The sequence below is a fragment of the Oncorhynchus masou genome, chromosome 12, assembly GCF_036934945.1.
Source record: "Oncorhynchus masou masou isolate Uvic2021 chromosome 12, UVic_Omas_1.1, whole genome shotgun sequence".
Taxonomy (NCBI): Eukaryota; Metazoa; Chordata; class Actinopteri; order Salmoniformes; family Salmonidae; genus Oncorhynchus; species Oncorhynchus masou.
This window is the reverse complement of record NC_088223.1, coordinates 94789400-94797840: the sequence shown is the minus strand read 5'-3', so window position 1 is coordinate 94797840 and position 8441 is coordinate 94789400.

The window sequence follows — 8441 nt, the reverse complement described above, 5'->3', positions numbered from 1 at the left end:
CAGGGCGGGGTTGAGACCCAGGGTCTCGAGCTTGATGACAAGCTTGGAGGGTACTATGGTGTTGAATGCCGAGCTGTAGTCGATGAACAGCATTCTCACATAGGTATTCCTCTTGTCCAGATGGGTTAGGGCAGTGTGCAGTGTGGTTGAGATTGCATCGTCTGTGGACCTATTTGAGCGGTAAGCAAATTGGAGTGGGTCTAGGGTGTCAGGTAGGGTGGAGGTGATATGGTCCTTGACTAGTCTCTCAAAGCACTTCATGATGACGGAAGTGAGTGCTACGGGGCGGTAGTCGTTTAGCTCAGTTACCTTAGCTTTCTTGGGAACAGGAACAATGGTGGCCCTCTTGAAGCATGTGGGAACAGCAGACTGGTATAGGGATTGATTGAATATGTCCGTAAACACACCAGCCAGCTGGTCTGCGCATGCTCTGAGGACGCGGCTGGGGATGCCGTCTGGGCCTGCAGCCTTGCGCCAGTGTGCATTTACAGGTGATTAGAACGCTTGTTATGGTCATTGTTACATGTGTTCATTACACCTGTCCAGTGTGCAATTACAGGTGACATTAACTCTCTAACCCAGTTACTGTGTGGGCTGAAGGGGGGGGGGGGGGGGGGTACCAGGGGGCGCAACTACAGCCAGCCAGCTCCCTACCCCAGTGATATGGGGGAGAGGGCCAGAGAGGGATGAGGCTGACCCAGAGAGGGGGGCCTGACCCCCGGAAAAGGGTGCCTAACCCCGCCCATGGCCACAAGTCCGGCTAGTCAAAAACCTATCAACTAGACTCTGTAACATCATCCTTTTCAATAGAAAGTGCAAACATAAAGGCATAACATTAAGTTCTTAACAGTCAGGTCATAACAATAGAAAAGGCATGACATTTTCTTTTTACTTCAGTTGTCATCTTCCTTTTAATTTTTTTTTAATTAACAGAGGACAAGTTAACAATCTCTTGCTTACAGAGTAAGCCTGTCCGGTGGCTTGCACAGCCGGCCCACCCGTGAGTAAGTATTGGCTCTGACAGGAGTAGGATTAGGGTCACAAGCTGGAGAGCTTGGTGGGGTAGTAGCCTCACCTTCAGTTGGGCCATGTCTCAATTCTGCACCCCTTACCCTTAGGCCTGGACTGTGATCCAGGTCATCTAGGTGAGTGTATGGCGTGTTCTGGTCTGTCTGCTCTGCTACGCGCAGATCCACCCGATTGCGACGATAGAGGGAGCCACCAACATCCACCAGATAAGAACGTGGTGCAACTCTCTGCAGGCATGTGCCCAGCCTCCAAAGTCCTGTGTGGTCTCCTGGCAGCGGTTTCATCCTTATCGTTTCACCCACCTCCAGCTCTGGTAGGTCTCGAGCAGTCCGGTCGTAGAAGCACTTAGCGAGCTGCTTTCTGTGACGCAGTTCGTCCGTGATGCCAACCATGACGCAGGGCTCAAGTAGCTTGTTAGCTATGGGGATGGTAGTCTTCAGACGTCTGGACAGAAGGCGTTGTGCTGGGCTGCTGTCCATGTTTTAAGTGGGTGTGTTCCTCCACTGTAAGATCGCTTTCCATGGGTCGTTGCTGTCACGCAAGGCCCTGCTTAACAGGTTTTTTGCAATCTTGACAGCTGACTCTGCCTTGCCATTTGCTTTTGGGTGTCTTGGAGAGGAGGTCACGTGGTCAAACTCCCATTCTGAGGCAAAACGCTTGAACTGTGCAGTGAATTGTGGGCCATTGACCGTGATTACCTTGCCAGGCTGACCTTGCCTTGCAAACTGCGCCTTGCAGCGCTTTATGACCGTCTCTGCAGACAAGTCAGGGAGCAGTTCAATTTCCCAAAAGTCAGAGTAGTGATCAATGATGAGCAGATAGTCCTTTTGTCTGTGGCTGAATAAGTCCATGCTGACGATTTGCCAGGCCCTTGTGGGCAGTTCGTGTGACATCATGGTTTCCTTTTGCTGTTCATGAGCGTACTCGTTGCATGTGGTACAGTTGCTGACAAAGTCTTTAATTTCTGCTTGCATGTTTGGCCAGTATAATGTTTCACGAGCCTGGAGGTAGCATGCGTCACCTCCAACGTGACTGGAGTGTATGCGGGTAAGCATCTCTGGACGTAGTGATTTGGGAATAATGACCTTCTGACCTCTGAACAAGACGCCATTTTGCACGCTGATCTCATCTCGAAAGGTCCAGTATTCTCTCACTGTGAAAGGTGTCTCCTCTTTCAGGTATGGCCAACCTGCGAGAGCCATGGACTTCAGTGACTGTAGGTGTTCGTCCTTGTCAGTGTGTTGCCTGATCTGGGCTAGGCGATTGTCTGTGACGTTTAAGTAGTCTGCCTGATTGATCTGTTGAACATCTTGTTGTTCCTGCTGTAGCGAACAGATGGCCTGCCACTGATAGACAGTGCCTCTGCCTGTACATTGTGCTGTTGCCCTTCTCAGTGTGTCGCTGATGTACATCTCTGGTCCTGGCTTGTAAATTACCTTCAGGCTGTAGTTTTGCAGATTCAGGAGCATGCTTTGAAGCCTCTTGGGCGCGTTGAGGAGGTTTACTGAATATGGCAATGAATGGTTTGTGATCAGTTTCAGCGGTGACCAGCTCTTGACCATATAAGTAGTGATGGAATCGCTGGCAGGAGAAAACGATGCTGAGGCACTCTTTCTCAATTTGTACACAGTTTTGTTCGGTGGGGGTGAGCGCTCTCGAGGCAAACGCGACGGGCTGGCCTTCCTGCATAAGGCAGCATCCAAGTCCCCTTTGGCTGGAGTCGCTCTGGATTGTGACAGGCTTCATGATGTCGTAGTAGTGCAACACTGGCATGGATTAAGCCAGAGATTTCATCTCCTGCACTGCGGCCTCGTGCTTGGGTAGCCAGTGCCATGGTGTGTCTTTGTCCAGCCATGCTGTGTCTTTGGGTCTGGCTTCAGGCCTTTTTCCGAGAGAATGTGGCCATGGAAGTGGACGTCTTTCACCTTGAACTGCAGCTTCTTCAGGCCAAGAAGAAGCTTAACTGATCGGCAGCGCTCCATCAGTGCCAGGAGCTTCACATCATGGTCGCGTTCTGCTTCTTCATCTGTGTCACCACAGCCTACGATAAGGACATCATCGGCGATGGGTTCAATGCCCTTGAGCCCAGCCAGTAACTTGTGCTGCTTGCGTTGGTCTACCTCAGGTGCCACTGAGACACCAAACGGGAGCTTGAGACAGCGTTTCCGACCCCAGGGGGTCCAGAAGGTAGTCATGAGGCTGCTTTCTTCGTCCAGCTTGCATTGAAGGAATGCATCTCGGGCATCCACCAAGGTGAAAATCCTGGTCTTGGGAAGCTTATAGAGGACATCCTCTAGTGTCGGCATGATGTAGTGGGATCGTTTCAGTGCTTGGTTCAGATGCTTTGGGTCGATGCAGACCCTCAGCTTCTCTGTTTTTTTCACTATGACCATATTGCTGATCCAGTCAGTTGGTTCAGTCACAGATGTCATGTGTCCATCGGTCTCATACTTGTCCAGCTGGGCCTTCACAGCCACTTTCATTGCAATGGGCACATTGCGAGGAGCACACTGGACTGGAGTGATGCTCTCATCCACTACAAAGTGTACTTCCCCAGGCACTGATTCAACGGGCATGTTGAATACATCGTCATATCTGCGGAGTAGTTGTTCTTTGGACTGGGGTCCATGCTGGACATGATCCACAATTTGCAGGTCATTTGATACAGTGAACTGCATCAGTCCCAGGCGTTCGCATGTAGAGCCTGAGAGGAGAGGATTTCACAATCCCAAACTCTAGCTTGTGTTTGCGTCCCCGAATAACACATTCGGTCTCAAAGGTGCCCATAGAGCTCATTAGTTCTCTTGAGTACAGCTTTAGTCTAGTATCACTGGGCAATTGATGTGTGTCAGGTGCCAGATTGATTTTGTCTTTGTAGCTCATTACGTTGCATGTAGCACCGGAATCCAGTTGACATTGTTGTTGCTTGTTGTGTAATCGTAGTGTTACAAACCATTTCTTCCCTCTTGAGTGTACAGCCCCAATGGATTCATGCACGTAAATGTCACTTTCACTGTTCAGCTCTGAACATTGAGTGACATCATCAACACAGTGAATCTTGCCCTCACTCACCCTTCTTTTGCTTTTGAGACACACTTTTGCAAAGTGATTATTAGTTCCACTGTAGGCAGGGCAGTGCTCTTTGCCACGTGTGTGTGTATTCCCACAGTATTTACATGCTACGGGGCTATCTGTGTTCACTGTTCGTGGTGAATTGCTCTGCCTCGATTGGTTTAGTCTGAATGTCTGCCTAGCAACAGCGTGAACAGTATCAACGTCGGAGCGTGGGGTTTCGATTTCCATTGCTCTCATTCTCATGTCAGTGACTTCAGCAGTGCGGCACATTTCCATGGCAGTTACTAATGTTAAGCCTCTCTCAGTAGACGCCGGCACGTATCCTCATTTGCAATTCCAAGTACTATTTTGTCACGAATCTGTCAGGATTTGGCCAGGGTTGTTCCGGGTTTTGGTCACTAGATGCCCCCATTGTGCTTTTTGACCTTATGTTTTTTCCCTTGATCCCCATTATTATTTGCACCTGTGCCTCGTTTTCCCCTGATTGTATTTAAACCCTTTGTTTCCCTCAGTTCTGTGCTCTGTGTTTGTATGTTAGCACCCAGCCCTAGTGTTCTGTGTACTCTTGTCGATTCTGGTGGACGCTCTTGTAGAATTCTGTTTTTGTTTTTGAGTATCTCTTGAGGCTTTTTTGTGCTATACCTACCACCTTTTGGATTTACCATTTTGTATTGAAGGACTTCTCTTTTTTACTTTATTAAATACACCGTCTTAAGTACTGCTGTGTCTGCCTCATCTTCTGGGTTCTGCTGACTATTCGTGGCTCAGTTAGTTAAGTGACTGTTTCTCACTCCGGAGACCCAGGTTCGTAACCGGGTCCTGACAGAAACACAGAGCCAAAAATGAACCCAGAGGCAGCCAGTTCCCAGGAACTTTTTGCCATGCTGTCCCACCACCAGGAGACTGTCCAACGCCACGAAGCCGCCCTGGTTCAGCAAGAGGCCTTAATGGCTAGACATTCTCATCTTCTGTCGGAGATGCTGACTTCCATTAAGCAAATATCTGATCGTCTTACCCCGGCAACAGTTCCCGTCCCAGTACCTCAGATTCACGTACCCATGGCAGTTAACCCCCTGGCTGAACCTCGTCTTCCACCTCCCCAACGGTTCTCAGGTGATCCAAGTGCTTGTAAAGGGTTTCTCACCCAATGTTCTCTCTCCTTTGAGCTACAACCCTCGTCGTTTCCCACCGACCGGTCTAAGATCGCTTATATCATCACCCTGCTGTCGGAAAAAGCCCTGGCCTGGGCTACTGCTGTGTGGGATGCCCATAGTTCCTGCTGTGCCAGCTACTCTGCTTTTGCTGAGGAATTCAAACGAGTGTTTCAAGGCCCAAGCAGTGGTTCTGACTCAGCCAAACAGCTCCTGACTCTCCACCAAGGTTGGCACAGCGTGACGGACTATGCCATCCAGTTCCGCACGGTGGCAGCAGCGAGTGGCTGGAACAACGAGGCGCTCACGGTGTGCTTTCTGAAAGGCCTTTCCGACACTATCCAAGATGAACTGGCCACTCGGGAACCACCGAACAATCTCGAGTCCCTGATCAAGTTGGCCTCACGCATTGACCAGCGTCTGAGAGAGAGAGAACTCAACCGTAGACCTCTAGCCCCTATCAGTCCCAGCTCCGAGTCCCCACCTTTATCCTCGCTGACTCCACCGGAACCCATGCAGATTGGACGCATCTCCCAGGCTGAGAGAGACCGCCGGATGAGGGAGCGACGCTGTCTATATTGCGGCAAACCGGGCCATTTCCGTTCCACGTGTCCCGGGCTCCAGGGAAACGCTCTGTCCCGTACAGACCGGGGGGAACTGTAACGGGAAACATAACCTCCTCCCATCCGTCCAACTCCCGTCTACTCATTCCAGTCACCCTCTCCTGGGACAACCACAAGCTTCACCTTCAAGCCTTGGTAGACTCTGGAGCCGCAGGTAACTTCATGGATGGTGTCTGGGCGAAGGAGAATGGCGTTCCCTCTGAACCTCTAAGTGACCCCATGAGGGTTACTACATTGGATGGAAGCCCTTTGGGATCTGGACTTGTCACTCATGTCACTAACTCCTTGCGACTTTCAGTTTCACAACACCAGGAATTGATGAACTTTCATTTGATCTCCTGTTCCGAGTTCCCTCTCGTCCTTGGATACCCCTGGCTTCACAGCCATAACCCTCACATCGACTGGTCTGTGGGCACTATCAAGCAGTGGGGTCCTACGTGCCAAGCTACTTGTATTTTCCAGAATTCCCGAGTTCTACTCCCGAGTCTTTAGAATCCATCGACCTGACCCGAGTTCCCGAGTGTTACCATGACCTCAAACTGGTGTTTAGCAAACAGAGGGCCACCATGCTACCACCCCATAGATCTTACGATTGCCCCATCGACCTGTTTCCGGGCACTTGCCCCCCAGGGGTCGGATCTTTTCCCTATCTCCACCCGAACGAGCTGCTATGGATACCTACATCAAGGACGCTCTGGAAGCAGGCCTCATGCGTCCATCCACCTCCCCGGCGGGAGCAGGGGTTTTTCTTTGTGGCCAAGAAAGACGGTGGATTACGTCCTTGCATCGACTACCGGGGACTCAATGCCATAACCGTCCGTAACCGTTACCCGCTACCCCTTATGGCCACAGCCTTCGAGCTGCTCCAGGAAGCAGTTGTTTTCACTAAGCTTGACCTGCGGAACGCATACCATCTTGTGCGGATCAGACCTGGTGACGAGTGGAAGACCGCTTTCAACACGCCTACTGGTCACTATGAATACTTGGTGATGCCCTTCGGCCTGACCAACGCCCCAGCGGTGTTCCAAGCGCTCATAAACGATGTGCTTAGGGATATGCTTAACATATTTGTGTTCGTTTACTTGGATGACATCCTCATCTTTTCGAGCTCCCTTCAAGAACACACTAAGCATGTCAGACAAGTACTCAAACGCCTCCTAGACAGCCATCTGTACGTTAAGCCGGAAAAATGTGAATTCCATTCATCCCGAGTACAATTCCTGGGATTTGTAGTGGAACCCGGTCGAGTCCAAATGGACCCCAGGAAGGTAGGGGCGGTAGCGGATTGGCCCACCCCCAAATCCGTTAAGGAAGTTCAGCGTTTCCTGGGCTTCACAAACTTTTACCGCAAGTTCATCAAGAACTTCAGCTTGGTGGCAGCCCCTCTCTCAGCTTTAACCAAGGGTGGCAATGCAAGGTTTTTGTGGGGAAGAGAAGCTGAGACGGCCTTCCAAGGACTCAAGCAGCGCGTCCTCTCTGCTCCCATCCTGATACTACCGACTACGGATGAACCATTTGTGGTGGAGGTAGACGCATCAGAGGTTGGTGTTGGAGCTGTCCTGTCTCAGAGGGGTGAAGACAAGAAGCTTCATCCGTGCGCTTTCTTCTCACACCGGCTTACCCCGACTGAGAGGAACTACGATGTGGGGGATCGTGAACTCCTAGCGGTTAAGATGGCATTGAAGGAATGGAGACACTGGCTCGAGGGGGCTTCTCACCCGTTTCAAGTGCTTACGGACCACAAAAATCTGGAGTATATCCAGCAGGCGAAGCGGTTGAACTCTAGACAAGCTAGATGGTCTCTTTTCTTCAATCGATTTCAGTTTATCCTCACCTATCGGCCCGGGTCGAAGAATCTCAAACCGGATGCCCTGTCCCGAGTCTACGCTCCTGCCATTCGAGATGACACGGACATGCCTGTCCTTCCTGCTGCTAAGATTGTGGCTCCGATCTCGTGGCAAGTTGAGGATACCGTGAGACGTGCTCAAGCTAGCGAACCGGACCCGAAAGGAGGTCCTGCCAATCGGTTGTTTGTCCCCAAGGCAGTGAGGACTCAGGTCCTTCTGTGGGGGCACTCCTCTCGCCTCACCTGTCATCCGGGCGTAGGTCGCACCTTGGAGTTCATCCAGCGTAAGTTCTGGTGGCCTACCATAAGAGAAGACGTTGCCACTTTCGTCAATGCCTGCCCCGTGTGCTGCCAGGGCAAATCTTCTCACCTCCGCCCTCAAGGACTCCTTCACCCTTTACCTGTTCCCCACAGACCCTGGTCCCATATCTCATTGGACTTTATTACTGGACTTCCTCCATCTCATGGCAATACTACTATCCTAGTCATAATCGACAGGTTTTCAAAGGCGGCCAGGTTCGTCCCTCTGACTAAGTTACCTTCTGCCAAGGAAACGGCTGAGTTGGTTATTAATCATGTGTTCCGAGTCTTCGGCATTCCTCAAGATATGGTTTCTGACAGAGGTCCCCAGTTCGCCTCAAGGTTTTGGAAGGCCTTCTGCCAACTCATGGGGGCTTCTGCCAGTCTATCTTCAGGGTACCATCCGGAGTCCAACGG